The sequence below is a fragment of the Eschrichtius robustus genome, chromosome 11 (assembly GCF_028021215.1).
Source record: "Eschrichtius robustus isolate mEscRob2 chromosome 11, mEscRob2.pri, whole genome shotgun sequence".
Classification (NCBI taxonomy): Eukaryota; Metazoa; Chordata; class Mammalia; order Artiodactyla; family Eschrichtiidae; genus Eschrichtius; species Eschrichtius robustus.
The window spans coordinates 66,817,543-66,836,377 of NC_090834.1; the positions used below are offsets into that span (position 1 = coordinate 66,817,543).

Consider the following 18,835-nt stretch of genomic DNA (forward strand, 5'->3'; position numbering starts at 1 on the left):
GAAGGATTTTTGCTAGGCAAAAAAGGAAAGGAAAGGCATTCTCAAAGAAAGAATACCTGAGCCAAAACTTGTAGCTATGATTGGGAAACAGTGTGCAGTGACTGTGGTGTGGTTCAGGTGTAGACATTATCAGAAGTGGCAGGAGATACGGCTAGAAAGATTGGCTCTGAAATATAAAGGGATTGTAATCTCCTTCATCTCTGAATTCCCCAAAGCACTTAACACGGTGCCTAATATGAAATCAGTGCTCAGACGCTCGGTAGGATGGATAGATGCATGCAAAACCTGAGCAAGCTTTTCAGCCTGGCTCAACACTGTTACAATCAGTAATAACCTCGTATCTTCATCTAATGTTAAAGAATTGCTTTTTATAATGCTCAGAAAATAATTTATCCACTGACACTTTGAAATACAAACATCTGTGATTCATATGTGAATAAACCTGACTTGCTGGAAGAGTCTGTCACTCCTCAACTAATAATAAATGCTCACTGAAACTACAGTTAATTTTATAAAAATCTTTTCTTTGAAAATGTCTAAAAAGGAATGTTCCTTTCTGGTCCAAAATCTTGTTACAACATAAAAAAAAAAAAAAAAAAAAAACCCTCAGATTTTTTGATGCCAAAAATAAATAAATAAATAAAATATCATACCCTGTGCCAATTCACTGGCCTGGTAAGGACTGTATCAATCTGTTCTCATCAGCTCTGGTTGAAAATTTATGTGGACTACATGTATGGGCCTGGGCTTTATTGCAACCCATCCACCCAAAGCATTTGTGGGCCCAGGAGGCAGGTCTTACTTCCATCGGCCTCCTGAGTCCTAAAAGAACAGTGCAAAGTTGGGGTCCCCGGAGGCCTGACTCCCCAGCCACAGCACAGCTCCTCTGACAGAGAGGTCCAGGCCCTCTCTTAGAAGCTGCTCCCATTCATTGCCCATCTGTTCCTCCTTCCCTTCCCCATCCCCTCCATCACTGTTTTCAGACTGGTATAGTGTTATCTTCTATCCCCACTTTCCTAACCTGGGTTGGTTTCTTTAAGAGGAATTATCATTTAGATACTAAAATGTCATTTACAACCATGTACAGAATTAAGGTAAAATACCAGTTCTCCAGGCTTTTTACTCCCAAACTCTCTTAAAAACCTAGGTACACACATCTTACCAAAGAATTACATGTCATCTTCAAAAACCACCACGAATTTCCAAAAACAAAAAACAAACTGAAATGCTACTAGGCCCCTAACTACACTAATACCTGGATCGTTACAAGCGCCTCCTAACTCCTCAAGGCTCCACTTTTCTTCCTCAATTCCAATCCATTTTCTGTACTACCAATTATGTCACCTTCATTGGAGAAAAAAGACAGGGCAAGACTTAAAGCATTTTCACATGCCTCCCTGTCATTCTGAATTTAAAGTCTTCACGATAACATTCAAGATCCTCCAGGATCTGGGCTTTACTTTATTCAGCTTCCCATATCTCCCATGTATCTCTTGTATAAACCTGCTGATTCAATAGGATGGCCTAATTTCCACGCCAATTTCTATCCCACACAAGCCAACATCACTTGTATAGAGGAAAGAGAGTTGACCTAGGAACCTAAATACCTGGATTCCAGACACATTTCTGACATACACTAGTTGTGTACCTTTGGATAAGTCCTTTGCCTCTCTGGGCTCAGTTTCCCTGTCTATAAATAGAAAGATTGAACCAGATCATCTTAATAATCCTCCCAGCTTAAAAAAATTACACTATGGTACTTCCCTGGTGGCGCAGTGGTTAAGAATCTGCCTGCCAACGCAGGGGACATGGGTTCAAGCCCTGGTCCAGGAAGATCCCACATGCCCCGGAGCAACTAAGCCCGTGTGCCACAACTACTGAGCCTGTGCTCTAGAGCCCACGAGCTACAACTACTGAAGCCCACGTGCCACAACTACTGAAGCCCGCGCACCTAGAGCCCGTGCTCCGCAACAAAGAGAAGCCACCGCAATGAGAGGACCACACACTGCAACGAAGAGTAGCCCCCGCTCGCCGCAACTAGAGAAAGACCGCACGCAGCAATGAAGACCCAACACAGCCAGAAATTAATTTATTAATTAATTAATTTATTTATTTATTTATTTAAAAAAACTACTCTATGATTCCTATATGACCAACCAAATCCATCTCTCCTTCAAAGTCTGCAAGTCCTCTGTGAATTTTCTCTAAGCACTCCAGTCCACAATACTCTCTCTTCTCTGAACTCCTATGTCTGGAATTCAAAATAAATCAAACAATGCATTCATTCAACTAAGATTTTCTGAGCATTTTCTTGGCCAGATATTATGGCAAAGCCTTGGTAATAAACATAAAGCCTAGTAAGACCCAGACCTGTTTCACCTGTATATCCCTTTCCTCTCCACTATTTTTTATCCAAGTAATGTTAAACATGAACATCAAATGCATATGACACCATTTATTCATTTAACAAATATTTAAGGAAAACTTTCCATGTCCTGTTCTAAAAAGTAAAGATACCAGGAAACAGATGGACCAACTCCCTAACCTCATGGCGTTTGTTTATTTTTGTAAAAGCAGACAGGAAAAACACACAAATATGTAATGTAATTTTAGGAAGAAAAACAAAGCAAGCATTAAAGATTGACTAAGAGTAGTTTACATCGGATGGTCAGGGAAAGCCTCCCCGAGGAGGTGCATTTGAGCCGACACTTGAATGAAGTGAGGGTGCAAATGAGCAATATTCAAGAAGAGCATCCCAGGTGCAGGGCCAAGGCTCTGAGACAGAAGAGATGGGGTGGAAGGCGAAGAGCTGGTGGGAGGGCTAGGAGTTAGAGCACATAAGGACTTGGTAGTAAATGTGAATTCTATTTCTGAGTGTGATGGGCAGGATTCCTTATAAGGGCTAAAGAAGGGGACGAACATAATACTTAGGTTGCTATGTGAAGAAGGGACAGAGGTAGAGGAGTTCAGGACCAGTTAGAAGGCTAAACAGAACCAGTTAAGGGCTTGGCATCCAGTCTCCAACTAAGTTCACATCTTGACTCTCCAGTTTATGAACTGTGTGATCTCAAAAAAGTTCATTTCTCTGACCTCAGTTTCCACATCTTTAAGTGAGGATAATAGTACCTACATCACCAAGTTGTCTGAAGATTAAACTAATGCATGTAAAGCCCCTAGAACAGAGTCTGGCACAAAGTAAACATTCCATGAACGCTAGTACTTTAAAGCCATGGGATCACCTAAGAAAAGTGCAGATAGAGAAGAAAAGGGGGCTGGAGCCCGAGCCCTGGGGCACGCCAACATCTCCAAAGGCCCCCATTCAACCCAAGGCTTTTCCATAAACCTGCAATGTCCTAAGCCTTGTCTGGGGCCCCAAACCCCCTGTACGCAACTCACAATTTAAAGCTTGATAACTTAATACTTTATAGAGTTCTTTAGGCAATAATTATACGTTCTAAGTTCAGGGTTGGTTTTTTTTGTTTTTTTCACGTACTTGTATACCCACTACCATGCTTGGCACAGAGTCAGACACATACTAGGGTGTTTGAAACTCACTTGTGGACACATCACGTAAGTTAAAAACTTTAAAGTCAATGTACTATACTTTCTCTTAAGGAAAAAACTTCTTCGTCTTCTTCAAGGAATGATGTGGATTATAAGATATCTTTAGTACCACACCATCATCCAACCATCAGGCCCACCTTGCTAGAGATAGTCACAATGGCCAAAGCACCTGCCACGCCATTTTCCCTTCTGACTTCCAATCCTTATGCTTTGTGTATAAACTTTTCTGTCTCTTCTTTCCTGGAGGTTTGTCTAGGTGTAAAAGTCTCTCCTATCTGGCAACATGTCACACTCAGGCCCCTGGACCCAGTCCCTATAGCCCTAAAGAATTCTGGACACTGAAGCCAAATTATTCCTTAAAAAAAAAACAGGGCTTCCCTGGTGGCGCAGTGGTTGAGAATCTGCCTGCCAATGCAGGGGACATGGGTTTGAGCCCTGGTCCGGGAAGATCCCACATGCCGCGGAGCAAATGGGCCCGTGAGCCACAATTACTGAGCCTGCGCGTCTGGAGCCTGTGCTCCGCAACAAGAGAGGCCGCGATAGTGAGAGGCCCACACACCGCGATGAAGAGTGGCCCCCGCTTGCCACAACTAGAGGAAGCCCTCGCACAGAAACGAAGATCCAACACAGCCATAACTAACTAACTAACTAAATAAATAAATAAAATAAAATTTAAAAAGCAATGTTTTAAAAAAAAAAAAAACAGCATCAAAACTTAGGTGAAAAGAGGGAAAGAAAATGGGCATAAGCCAAATACACATCCAGAGAATCATCTAGGAGGGCTCCTTCCACCAATGCACAGGTGTCACAATGCCTTTGGCTAGTGACTCTGAGTGTTTACAAAATGACCTCAAGTGGTACGAGTTTCCAACAGAACAAAGTTAAAAGTCAATGAGGGGGAAAAAGAAGTTCTAAGAGTTTATTTCTTTACTCAATTTCCACAGAACTATATGCCCTTCTGTTTTTCTTCACTGTCCCACCCACCTTCCTCCCCACGCCTCCAGCGCTGGTGATAACCACAGAAAATAATGCTGACCCACTAGGACCAACTCTTGATGTGGCTTCAACCACATCTGCGCCTCAGATCCTGAGATCTGCCCCTGGGCCCCCAGGGACCAGTTACAGTGACAAGGATATGGGAACTATGTCGGCGATTTGAATGTGGGCAGAGCTGAGCACATGAAACTGCTCCCAAATTGGCTTTCTCACTCATATCTAAACCTGGAACAGACAAAAGGCTGCTAAATGTTATTTTACCAATACCTTTCAGCAAAGCTATTTCTAACGAATTTGGACAACTGAGCTACTTATGGGGGTTTTAAAAATGGTCCATCTGAAATAAGATACAAAGTATCCTCTGCCCATCTCCCATGACTCTGCTATCACTTTCCGTATAAACACTTTGGTCCTAAATTCTATTCTAATTCAAGGCAGTGACCTGTCAAAACACAGATGTGGAGAAAAAAGCAGCAAAACAAAACCCTCACTGCTGTTATCTCTGATTAATTGTACATTAAGGACTCAAATGAACACTCTGACCTTAAATCCCATTTTTCCATGCTCTTCTTAACCCTACACAGCACTAAATATTCATTTGTAAGCTGGTTTTCTTCATCCCTAGGTCTCTGTGTATAGATTCTAATGTCCACTGAGAAGCACAAGCTTTGATTCCCCTCCCATAGCAGTACAAAATTTCAGGAGAACTTCCATTCCCTTTGGATCCCAGTGTTAGGATCACTCTGGTTTGTGGAGAAACCCTTCGGGTCTAAGCACCTAGAATCCATCCCTGGCTCAAGTGGGAAGGCCAGACTTTCAGGAAAAACTTCTCCAGGCAATCCTTACTACTAACCCATTGGGCACTTTCTAATGCAGGAGATATTACACTAAGTGGAGTTCCCAGCAACAGTATATGTAACCTAACATGACTAATAGCAAAAATAACTGACGGCGCCCCATTCACTCACTAGAAAATATATGCCCACATGCTGAGCCTCTTTATCAGGGGTCATCTCAGCATCTAGAGCAGAAGCAAGAGTGATGTACAAACAGCCACTTCCCCATAGCAGTAATCCAATCGGGGGTATCCAAAAATTACTTCCCATCTAACTTCTTAACTCTACCCACTAATCAATTCATCAAACACCTAATATTAAGCATGTTCACTGAAGAAAAGCAATAAGAGAACAGATGCTTGAAAGCACTAGCCAGTGCTTTGTCCATAGCAGATATTCAATAACATTAGTTGAACACCAGAGTGTACAAATGGTAGCAATACAGAGTGCTTCCTTGAAGACCAGTGTCTGACAAAATGTCCCAAGACACTGACTCCTTCACTAGAGGCTATATCTACTCCACTCTAGCCTTCGAGAAAGGGAAGAGTAGGGAGAAGGGGGAAAAAAATCTACAAATATCTATATTCAAACTTGTCCTTAGCTAAATTAACACCAAGATCCCAACTTCATGTCAAAGAAAGACAAAAAGCCACTAACATTGACAACTGTCCACTCAAAGTAGTTTCCAGAACACTGACAATCAGGGCTCTCAGCATGTTCTAATCACTATGGCCCTTTATCACAAGAGGTCCATTAAAAAGGATTTTCTTTCTTATGCTATTAATAAAGGGTTAAGCAGATTATTTCTATCATATTTTCTTGGGGGTCCTAAATTCCGGTTTGAACAAATGATTCCCACACTTCTAGAAAGGCCTTAATTGGGTTAGTCTGTTACTTTTAGTGCAATCTTGCAAAGGCTGGATTCTTTTTAAGTCCTTAAAGGACTTGGGCAAAATTCTTTTGGTGATAATTTCTTTTTTAAAAGATCATCTCCAGAGTTTACATATGTTCCACAATTACTCATGCTGATAGGGGAGAAAAAAAGCACATTTTATTTCCAAAAGGCTCCCTTCAATCTGAAAGCTCTAATTGCCAACATATCTGATATTGACTTCCTGCATAAAACAACACACAAAACAACAAGTATAATCATAGGTCTAAAAAGCAAGACTTAAACAGAGAAAGCTCAGCTTGTTTAGCCAGAGAAAGGGAAGGGAAGGATGGGTACAGAAGGAACAATCTGCACTTTTGGTAGCTGACGTTAGGGTCCAGGAAAGACAATTTGTCCACTCTGTGAACAACTATGCATTGAAGAGGGATGGGAAAACAGTAAAAGTAAGAAACACTAAAAGAAAACTCAGGCTAATGACAAGGAGATAATCTGTGATCATCAGTCTGGAAAGCTCAGAAAACATTTCCTGGAGAGGTTGTGAAGTCTCTTGAGAGAGAGCAAATCTCTTGAGAAAAATTTAAGGATATTTGGAGGTAGAGATTTAAGGATACCTGGAGGTGGAGTGGGTTAAAATAGTCAAGTGGTTCTACTATACTAGGAGATTACATCTGAGTATCAAAAGGATATTCTAGTCCTATTTTTCTAAGCTTTTAGCTATCTTAGAAAATCTAAATCACTCCTTTAATAAATTATAAAAATGGCAGATGCTTACGAAATATAAAAACATTAACAACTGTGTAAGCCATGAGCCAAAAATGCAACCAAACATCTCTGACATTTAAACAAGAGCACTGCCAAAGTCTCTTTCTGAGACCCCAGCTCTCAAAACTAACCTCAAGAGCATTCTCACAGAAATCCATACCAAAAGATCACCAGTAAACTAACAATGAGATCTGCCATTCTCTGGAAGAGAATCCTAGATGGTTTTCCTTTCTCATCTATAACCACAGGCTACAGATAAAGCAAAATGGCTTTCAGGTGATACAAGATACAAAATGCGAGAAGGAACCAAGGGCTTATCAGGACATGAACTACAGTTCATCCTGGGAGACTAACCTGATCTAGAAGAACTAGATAAACTGAGCTAAGAAATCCCTCCAACAACGAATTCCAGACACTTCTAAATAAATGGCAAAGCTGGAAACTTAACCCATATCTTTGGACTCTAAATCCCCTACACCAAGAGGTCACATTCCTCAGAGGTCCAAAACCCAAACTGAGTCATGTCCTGACACGTTTAGAGGTGCTGGTGAGAATTTCACACACCAAAGCCTCATTCAATAGGGCAAGCTCTCCAGTTAGAGGCTCCTAAAGGTAAAAATGGATTTGGAGAACTGAGATCAAATTTTGGTTTTGCATTTTTTTATTTTACAAAAAAACATGGTTGACTCTAACATTAGTTAAAACTTCTTTAGTTGACAAACTTGATTTTTCTGTCAGCTGCCCTTTTTTGTGCAGCCTCCTGTTACCTGATATTCCTTGGCCTAAGAACCAAGTCTTCAGAGCACTGACACATTCAGAGGAGGAAAAGGCCTAGAGGTTGCACAAGGAAGAGCAAGAAATCTAGATTGTATTCATTCAAAGTGGGAGATAATTCCAACAAAATGGCTCCACCCACTGCTGCCCTTCCTGAGCCCATTATCTGCAGAGAATCAAAGGGCCTGCCTATAAACTTGGATAGTCAATGGCCCTGTAAGCTCCCTAGCTGTACACATGAACAACACAATTAACTGGTAAGAAATGTGGCCAGGTAGAAAGAGCTTTGCACATCTCTAAATCCTGGCTTCCCTATCCCTTCTAAATTCCCACACAGTATCCTATTGCTCCTCCATAACAAAAAGTGAAATAAATGTACATTTTCTTTTAATTGGTCTTATTAATAAGAAAGGTAATCTCAATTCATTTTTACCTTGCTAGTGCCAAGTTTTAAAATTCAGCATTTATAAGAAGCAACGGAATGTTGGGGGAAAAGGGCATCTCAACTTAAACAACATCTTTAGGGCAGAGGCCCTAGTTTGGGAGCTCAACTTTGCCACTTAGGAAAGGCTCTTAAACAAATTACAACATTGATCTACATCCCAGGGTAGTCAGGAAAGAAAAAACTTTTTAACCAAAGCATTGAGAAACACATGGGGAACGTAAATGACAAACCGGCAGTCGTGCTGCTCCGCATACCCATTCCATGTCAACGCTCACCTGCTCGGACCCAGCTCTTCTCTGATCCCTGGCAGCCCTGTGGTCTGTGCAACCCGTTCTTACCTAGTGAACAAAGCCATCGAAGGATATGGGAAACAGGGCAGGAATTTACACACCCAGATATCCTGACTACACTCACTTTCTTTAACCTGCTAATTAAGAACTACATCTTGCACTTTACCTAAGATGAGCGTGTCACATTCCTGTACACAGATGTCACATTAATCTAAAAACATTGCCCATCACTTCTTTTCTCAAAAATCTTTAAAAGCTACACAACGTTACAGGATAAAGTCCCAGCTCCTGAGCCAGAATTCAAGCTGACCAGTCTGCTTCAACTGAACCTGCCACTGCCATTGTGGAAGGCAGCTGGGGAAGCACAAGCTTTAGAATCAGAACTCAGGGAGCTGGAATTCCAGCCCTACCTCTTACTATTTGTGTGATCTTGAACAGGTTACTTATCTTTTTGATCATCTCTCTTTAAAACAAGAACAGCAATACCTACTTCATAGCACTAGAAGATGGAAGAGAGAACATGGCATATGGCACAGAGTAGATGCTCAGTAAGCATCACTTCTCTCCCTAGCTCCAATCCAAAAGGTCTACTCTCTCTTCTCTTGAAAATACTCCCCATCAACTTTCCACTAATTTCAGAACCATGCTTTGCTTCAATGCCTAATTGAAATCTTTTCTCTTCTATGAAACTACCCTGGCTCATAATCATTTTCTCCTCTGAGCTTCTATAATTCTTATAGTCTAAGCCAATGGATCTAAAATTTTTATTGTTCTCTTATGTGTCACTCCTCTTTCCCCGATGAGTCCACCAACCCAAGAGCAAAGTTTTTATCAACTGTCAAGCCAATAACAATTTAAGTGTTCAATAAAAAATACTTTGAAGATTCAGTTGCCTTGGGGTTGTCTACCAATAATGGTTGCCCTTCTGGCCCAATTAGGGGATAATACCACTTCCCACATACACTTGAGCAAATCTCGCCCATATCTTGGGGAGTTTTTCCAAGGGTAATATTTATTGGGTAAATGAAAATGAAGCCTTAATCTATGTAGTCACAGGGGGACTCTCAGCCAAGCCGGCAGAGACCAAGAAGCTTTAATTCACTCCATGCATTCAACAGGTTCTTTTTGAGCCCTTGCTTTGTGCTGCCCTTAATTCAGCATGGGAGACAGATTAAGAGCAATCTGGTCTCTACCTTTGATTAGCTTTCTGGAAACTAGACTATTTCTGATCCGTTAGAAACCCCTATTTCTGAAAAATCTCATCAGTGAAGGGATTCACTTTCTGAAAATATTACTTGGAGAAAAAAAAAAACAAACAGTAATACAGTCACTTGGGTTTTAACCTTGTGGCCTGTCCTAAGATGGCCAACTGACGTATGTGCACATAAAGGATAGCTCAAAACAGTCCTGGAGATGGGATAATGACCCCTTCACCATTCCCAAGACCCTGTGGTCCAAACAGCAGAAACACCTGCATGGGGATAAAAGCAAGAGCTGGACTAAGGCAGCATTAAGGCCAATTCTCTCACTTAGTTAAGTTGTTTTACTCAGGTTCAAGTAATTATAAACCACATTCTCATGAAGACCACAGGAAAATGCAATAATCTCTCTTTAGAAACACTTGAAAACGTTCAGTCTCTTGAACTCTACAAACTACTGAATTCTTTAATAAGGTGACATAAACGTTGACTGAAGTGTGCTCCTTTAGTCTTGGGTCACTTAAAAATACACTTTTAATACTTAGTGCACTTCAGAACAAGTGCAAGAAAGGAAAGGTAATCAAAGTAATAGAGTGCGAAGTTCATTTTCCTTTGTTTGAGTTGTGTGTGTGTGTGTGTTCTTGAAGGAGCCTGCACACAAACTACCACAGCTCCAGGTAAGAGCTGCAGAGCAGCCCGGGCGCGTCCAGGGGCTCGCACAGAGCTCACTCCCAGGACCGCTCGGACTTGGGGCTCCTCGTCGCACACCGCAGCTCTGCACTTCCCCAGACCCTCGGCTCCATGTTCCCCACCCCTAACTGCGCGCCCCAGCGGAGCCGGGAAGTAGGGCTAGCCACGAGCGTCCGGAGGGCAGCCCCCAACAGCCCAGCTCGTCGGCGCCTTCAGAGGCCCCCGAACGCAAACACTCCCAGAGCTGGAACACCTCCGGGGCGAGGAGTGGTGAATAGCGGGAAAAGGGCTAGGACTGCAGCGGCAGGGCAGGGCGCGGCAGAGGCAGAACCGGAACCGGCGGCCCTCCTGCCCGCCACCCGGCCTGGAGCAAGGGCACTGGGGCAAGCAAGCAACCTCCCCGGCGAGAAGACGGGCAGGGAAAGCCGGGACGGCGGCCCAGACGCACTTACCTCTGCGCTCCCCAGCCAGGCTGGGCGCTCGCACGGATGGGGGCTTGACTGCAGCCGCGCAGCCCGGAGGAGGAGCCGCTCCGGGAGAGAGGGCGGTCGTCGGGCGGGCATCCGCGCCCAGGGCTGCGGCCGGGCTGGAGGGAGAGAGAAGGGAGGGAGCACAGATTTGAGTGGAGGGGGGCGTGGAGGAGGTGTGCCTCCACCCGAGACAGAAAGGGTGGGCTGCTGGAGCCTGGCGGAGGGGGTGTGCTCGGAGGCTCTGGAGGGAACAAGAAAACCGCGCTGAGAGTGCGCAAAGGGGGAAGGGAGGGCGCTGGGGATGGGAAGACGGGGCTCGGGGGCAGGGTGAGGAGTTGGTCCTCAAACTGGACCGGCCCTCACCTCGGACCATCCGACCAAGAATTGTCTGGGTCTGGAGCAAACCACAAGGGGGTATGAAACTTTATGTCATTTTCTCATACACACGTGACCCCCCTGCAGTCCAGATGGTTTCAATCACTGGAGGAAAAAAGCGGCTCTGCTGGTATGCATGAAAAGCCGGAGCTGGGAGCGTCTGGGAAAAGCTGCTTGTACAGCCCGCCTGCCTTCAAACTAACCGATGAGCTCTTTCCGCTCTCCCAGCCCTAGGCTGGGGGAGCCCTGCAAAACCCCAAAAGACACTAAAAGAAGCTACATTTGGTATTGCAGGAGTAGCGGAAGAACTCTGAAAGCACTAGGGTTCCAAGGCGTCTGGTCTGAAACGAAAGTTCTAAGGGCATTCTGAGAATTTGTTTTAAATACTCCATTAGCTTGCAAAACCAAAAACTAGAAAAGGGTGTCATTAAAGAAAAAGCAATGGAATACTAGCAGTGAGAATCTGTGATTTATTAGTGGAATTCTGAAAGAAATTGTTAACTCAGTATGACTATCCACTTGGAAAAGAATAATGCAAATCACTTAAAATCGAAACCCATACATATTTGGTGGGATGTTAGGAAGCCATGTAGCCCAATTTCTCATCCCATAAATCACTATAAATAGAACTTAATGTTGAAATGCACAAAATTGACTTTCACAAACCTAGTTACATTTTGAAGGAGCAAACGTATATGAATGACCATACCTGGTTCGGGAAGATCCCACATGCCGCAGAGCAACTAAGCCCGTGCACCACAACTACTGAGCCTACGCTCTAGAGCCCGCGAGCCACAACTACGGAGCCCGTGCGCTACAACTACTGAAGCCTGCGCACCCTAGACCCCGTGCTCCTCAACAAGAGAAGCCACCGCAATGAGAAGTCTGCACACCACAACGAAGAGTAACCCCCACTTGCCACAGCTAGAGAAAGCCCGCACTGCCAAAAATAAATTAATTAATTAATCAATTAAATAAATAAAATTTGTTTAAAAAAAAAAAAGAATGACCATAAACAGGCTCTAAGGCCAAGACATGTTTCCAAAGCCCAAGCCAATTCAATTGTCACATACCCTAAAGAAGTACTTACTCAGCTGCAGGGCAAGCATCAAAAATGATGGGGGGAAAAAATAATGGGGAGTTTAAGATATTGATACATCTTGAAGATAATTTAACTTGTTCTTGATCCAACAGAAAAAGTGGCAAGAACCAAACTGATAGTCTATTGTTCCTTTGCCAGAAAAGGATATTAACATGAATTACTAGTATTAATGCTTTATCTCAATAAAATTGGTGCCAGAGCATATGTTTGGCCTTTCTAGCAGAAGGCCTTACATAGTTGTCTATGTGTGAAAAATATGTCAGTCTTTGGTAAAGTGAATTGGTTCTACATAAGGAAAACCCAAGATTTTCATTTCTCTACTGGAAAACACAGGAGAAAACTTGAAACTAGGCAAATCAAAACAAGCTTTACTCCAAACTCAAAATCTAACAGTGAGTTTCTACTCTAGTTCACTGACATGCTTGAACCCTTCAGGAGACTTGGGCTATCTGGATGGACTGAGCCTTCTCCCGTCTTCTCCAATCTCAAATTAGGGTGGTTCTACCCTCCACAAGCAACAAGAGAAGTCATGTAGAAGAATCCTTAGGGAACACAAGCCACAAAATTTAACAATGCTCCAGGCAAATTCCACCTGCAGCTCCCAAGCTCTGTACAGAGGTTCTTAAGTTTCCCACTTCCAAAACTATTAAAACTTATATTAAAGTCTTGTTTTTCTTGTGTGTGACACCTGTAAAGAAAGCCAACTCACTGGAAAGCATCAAGATGTTCTCTCTTCAGACCCAGGATAGTAACTGTTTTCATCTCTGGCAGCTACTGCTGCTGCTGCCTCTTACATGTGCTAAAGAAAAGTAAGAGAGCAATAATGACATACAAATAGTCATTCTTTTTGTTTGCCAATGTTTTGCAAATTATGCATCAAACTTTTTTAATTCCTAAGAAAAACCTTAATTAGATATTCTCTTTCAGAAAGAAAAGTAACAGCCCTAACTTTTCTAAATATAGTCTTGAGTCTAAACTCCACTGATGTCAGTATTAGTTCATCTTAATACTAGCCAAAGATTTATTAGAGACACTGACATCTGAAATGTTTTTAATGCTATTTTAAATGGTATTAACTTAGTGATTTGCATTAACCTAATGTCCACATCACTTGACAAAAAAAGCCAACTATGTATAAGGTGCTAAGGGAGGTATAAGCTCTATGAGGACAAGGACTAGGTCTATCTTGCTAAAAACTGTAGCCTATGTGCCTAACACAGTGCCCAGCATGAAAGAGGTGCACAATAAGTATATGCTATTTGAATAAATGAAAGATAAATAAAAACACTCCTCATAAGGTTACAATCCGGTAGAGGCATGTGACTTGTAAACAACAGAATGAAATAACAGCTTTAGAAAGGACATCAGCAACAAAAAGAGAGGAAGGAATAATTAGCATTAGCTGGGTTTGGATTTTAATCACAATATATATTCAGAAATGTGCAGAGACTGCTGCAAATAAGAAGAGTTTATAAGAAGAATTTGGTGTATTTCGTGCCTAATTTAGGGATCTCAGAGATACACTTTCCCATGTCCCCATTATTCAGTCCCCTCAATACAGAGCCAAGACAAGATTTGAGCATAAACATCCTGGCTCTAATTTGGATAGTATGAATGCTGTTCCTTTCATCCTCTCTCATACATCTCCTCCACCCCCAAGCCATTTCCTCTGTACTGTCTTCTGTCAGTCTAATGAAAGTTTCCTAATCTTTAGAAGCAGTAGCTTTGGTTCTCTTTGTGTGGAGAAGCACAATACACTCTGATTACATGGTTATATTCCATACAGATGCCTGGCAACACATCTTATAGCTAAGGGTCTGTTTAATATTTTAACTTTGAGGGACTTATAATTCAACTATTTTGCCGTATACCAAAATAGCACTTGACGTCACAGAGATGGGCTTTACTTCCTTTTGCTATTTTAAATCCTGCACTTGAGCATGGTGAGTAGTTTGGGTTTTCTGGTTCATGGATTTTGCTTTGGCATTTCTTTTTTCTTTGAGGAACAAAGGGCTTAAGATTTTCAAGGAAGTCTTTCAGGTGTACAGGTCTAGTACTCATGAAGCAGTTATTTCCTCCTAGGTACTCTGCCTATAATATTATATGTGGTCATTAAAAGGGCAATGGTGGCTTATTTATGCCACATGATCCAAATAACCAGGTTTCTCTAAGGCAGGCGACTGGAAAAGATGGTCAGCCCAGATGACCTTTAAGTTTTCCAGGTCATGCTTTTCCACATATCACTTCCTTTTTTCAAAAATTTTTGTTTTTAATAAAAATAGTATGTTTTGTTGAAACAGCTAAACTTAAATGCTAAAGACTGAAATCATCCTAAAACATTTTTTAAAGAAAATAATTACTAATCACTAATCCATAACCTCAACAAGTACTATTTAATCCAATCCTGCTTTCCATTCTCCCTAAATTTAAGTAGAGCCTCATTTCTAAAGCACCCCATATTTACCCTTGGAGTTTTTCCATAAGCTTTAAGACTTTGGGCCAGTTTTGACATAAAACAACCTCTGATCTGTAATCTCCAGGGGCCCAGCACACCTCAGAAATAGCTATCAAGAGTGCAAAGGGATGACCTTGTCACTCCCTTTGGCTTTTTACTTTCCTCTTTTCCAAGCCCCTCAAAAGGCGAATGGGGCTTACTTATATTCACACAGATGTTAACTAAGTCAGTAGTATGAATCCTCGCAACTAGTTTTTGCAGTCAGTAAAGCATAATAGTGTGTACTAGATTACTAATTCCTACATCTCCTAACCCTTCAGAATCACATAAGAAGCTTGTCAGAAATACAGATTCTGGCTCCAGTCCCAGATCTACAGAATTAGAATCTCCAAATTTAAGAAACACTAGACTAAACTAATTCTAAGATCTTTGTCAGTTCTATGTATGGCAGTTTTCCCTTAGAAGAAAGCCCCTCTATCACCACACATTCATACAGGCTTTCCGAAAGGAATCAAGCAAGATATTGTATGAATTGAAATAGAGTATAGTTCTTTCCTTCACGGTAAGCAACATACTGGAGCAGTTACCTTTACAGCCTAACTTTAAAAAAAAAAAATCCTTAAACTGAATGCCTTAAAAAATTATTCCTACTATACATTGTTTACAGAAGTTTAAGAAGATTTTAAAATTGAGGAATTGATTGTAGGGGGAAAGAATCACAGAACCCAAAATTGTGTACAAAAATTTTTAACACTGTGACTTAAGAAAACACATTTATATATATATATATATATATATATATATATATATATACACACACACACACACACACACACACATATATAGGTAAGATATATACCTGGTTTAAAAACTTCAAAAACAGTATAAAAGAATATATAAAAAAGTCTTCCTTCCCACTCTTGCCTCCAGTTCCTCTCTCTTCAGGCAATCACTGGAGTTTCTTGTATATTTTTTCAGAAATGTTCAAAGGGAATGCACAATTATTTATGTGTGCATAACACATTTTTGAGAGGAGAGGTCCATATACTGTAACAGATTTTCAAAGAGGTTCATAATCTCAAAAAAGGTAAAAATCACCATTCTACAGCAAGGCTAAGGGTTCAAGTTCTACCCCAGTCTATTGGTAGGATTAGCAGAATTCAACTTTCAGTTTGCTTGTGAATATTACTATGCACAATTCCAGACTACAAAATAGCTTCAGCAAGCAATGTTGGTTAACGTACAGATATGGTTTAAAAATACCACATCTGTTTGTAAATAACCCCCTGATTTTATGTTTTTCTCAAACAATCCCTCCAATAAATAGTTCCTCCTGTTGACTGACTGACAATGAAAATCTGTAAGAAATTTCTGGCATATACATACACAAAGACAGTAGATATTTTTCTCTCACAACCTGAAAATTTTCTATTGGGATAAAATAAAGATTTTATTTATATCTACACAGAATTTAAGGGGGAAAATTAATAGTATTCCTGGTAGATATAATTAACATATGTTTTGGGTTATTAATAAAGATCTTAAGAACCTATCCTTTAAGATACAAATTAATTTTGTCAAGATAATAAATCTCCTTTGGATTTCAGTGATTATTACTTTCTTAAGTGTTTTAACTGGGATTTTAACATAAAATTACAAATAAGTTATTAATTTGTTAAAGTATTTAAGGGATAATGGAACTGAACTACTTCACTTATCTCCTTTTTCATAGTAGAATCTATTTTCCTTGCCTGAATAGTGCCTTTCACTCTCCCCTTCCAAAGTACATGAAAGATATAGCACCTAAGAGCAAGGTTCTTTTTCTATAATCAGCTTACAAAAAGGTTCAGTCAGACCTAAGTTCATTTCTTTCCTTGTTCTATAATGTTGTTTGGGGTGTTATTCCAAATACCAGGCTATTTAGTGTTTATTTAAAGAAAGTATTAGGATAGCTTGACTGATGATGCTGGGCGGGCTGGACCTGACAGAGAATAAGATGAGATGCCAGGTGCTCATTAGATGGATTAGAGACAAGAACAGGCTCAGAAAGGCCGGCTTAGTCAGCCTTATATCTAAGAAATATCTCTACATTAAAGAATGACTTGGGCTTCCCTGGTGGCGCAGTGGTTGAGAATCTGCCTGCCAATGCAGGGGACACGGGTTCGAGCCCTGGTCTGGGAAGATCCCACATGCCGCGGAGCAACTGGGCCCGTGAGCCACAACTACTGAGCCTGCGCGTCTGGAGCCTGTGCTCTGCAACAAGAGAGGCCGCGACAGTGAGAGGCCCGTGCACCGCGATGAAGAGTGGCCCCCGCTTGCCACAACTAGGGAAAGCCCTCACACAGAAACGAAGACCAAACACAGCCATAAATAAATAAATTAAAAAAAAAAAAAAGAATGACTTGCCCTTGTCACTAAGTTCACTGAATTTTGCCCAACAAGCATCCCCGAAATAAGAATGAGAATGTAATATCTTCTAGTCCATATTACTTGCAAAAAAGGAACCTATAATAAATAAGAAAAAATGATTATATAAATATAGCTATTTATTCATTATTTATTCACTCAACAAGTGTTTATTAAACATCTGCAATAAACTGATTTTGATCACAGGGAATAAAAGAGAAATAAACTGTACAAGCAAGTTTATAATCTAGTGAGGAAGGTAAATATAAACAACTAGTCAGAATAAAATAAGTGGTATAAAAGAGACAATGAGGAGGAAATATAGAAATTTGCAGAAGTAGTAGAGATTCTTACTGAGAAATGAGGGAGAGAGGGCTGGAACTGAACCTTAAATGATTGTTAGAATTTCCATTTCAATAAATAGAAAAGAAGGGGAGATAATTCAAAACCAAAGGAATTGCCTGAGCTGTGAAATAGTAGCTTTAGGAACAATGACCGGTCCTCCTTTGACTACAGTAACACAGACTAAAAATGTAGATTCAGTGGAAAACAGTTTGGCAGTTCCTCAGAATAAACACAGAATTACCATAGGACCCAGCAATTCCACTCCTAGGTATATACCCCAAAGATTAAAAACAGATGTTCAAATTAATACTTGTACATGAATGTTCACAGCAGCACTATTCACAATAACCAAAAGGTAGAAATAACCCAACTGTCCATCAACAGATGAATGGACAAACAAAATGCAGTATATTCATATAATGGAATATTATTTGGCCACAGAAAGGAATGAGGTATTAATACATGCTACAATGTGGATGAACATTCAAAACACCATATAAGTGAAAGAAGCCAGACACAAAGGTCACTATATTGTATGATTTCTCTGAACTATCCAAAACAGGTAAATGTATAGAGACAGAAAGAAAACTAGTGGTTGCCAGGGGCCAGGGTGAGGGAGAAATGGGTATAAGGACTCCTTTGTGGGTGACTAAAATGTTCTGGAACTAGACAGAAGCGATGGTTGCACAACACTGTGAATGTAATTAATGCCACTGAATTGCACATTTTAAAATGATTAACTTTTATGTTGTATGAATTCCACCTCAATTTTTTTTTAAAATGGTAGATTAAAGGTCGATGGTACATACTACTAGTGCTTACTAATATTCTTCCCAGTCCCCAGAAGTTTATATCACCCAGTCACCCTACAGTTAGGCAGGGCCATGGAGCTGTTTTAGCAAACAGGCTGTGAGCAGAAGCAACATGTCACTTCCTGGCCAAAGTACTGAAGAATGGGTAAGAGATGCCATGCCTCTCTTCCCTGCAAAGCCCTGTGAGACAATGGAGAAGACTGTGTCCCTGAATAAATGAGGGTCTCCCTATTGGCCCACACTGGACATGTCGTATGAGTAAGAAATATGCTTTTGCTATCTTAAGTCACTGAAATTTTAGGGGTTGTTACTGCAGTGTAAACTAATCCTACTCTGACTAATATAAGGTCAGATCCAGGAAGACCATGAGAACATATTAAGAAATTTTAATCTTATTCTGAAGGGCGTAGAGAGACAATATT

General features: G+C 41.0%; 1 protein-coding gene across 9 annotated transcripts in view; it reads right to left on the reverse strand.

The window, feature by feature from the left end:
• The window catches only part of DENND2B (DENN domain containing 2B), a 180,634-nt gene that overhangs the window by 141,407 nt on the left and 20,392 nt on the right, over positions 1-18,835 (reverse strand). For 5 of the 9 annotated variants that reach the window (XM_068556564.1, XM_068556572.1, XM_068556574.1 and 2 more), the window contains exons 1-2: positions 10,901-10,986; positions 8,545-8,607 (exon numbers count right to left, since the gene is read on the reverse strand). The exons of 1 other annotated variant lie outside the window; for it this stretch is intronic. The gene's annotated coding sequence lies outside the window, so the exon portion shown is untranslated. Of the gene's footprint in view, positions 1-8,544; positions 8,608-10,900; positions 11,035-11,281; positions 11,306-18,835 lie in introns of those variants that run through there. 3 more of the 9 variants (XM_068556576.1, XM_068556565.1, XM_068556567.1) reach the window with 3 other exon arrangements.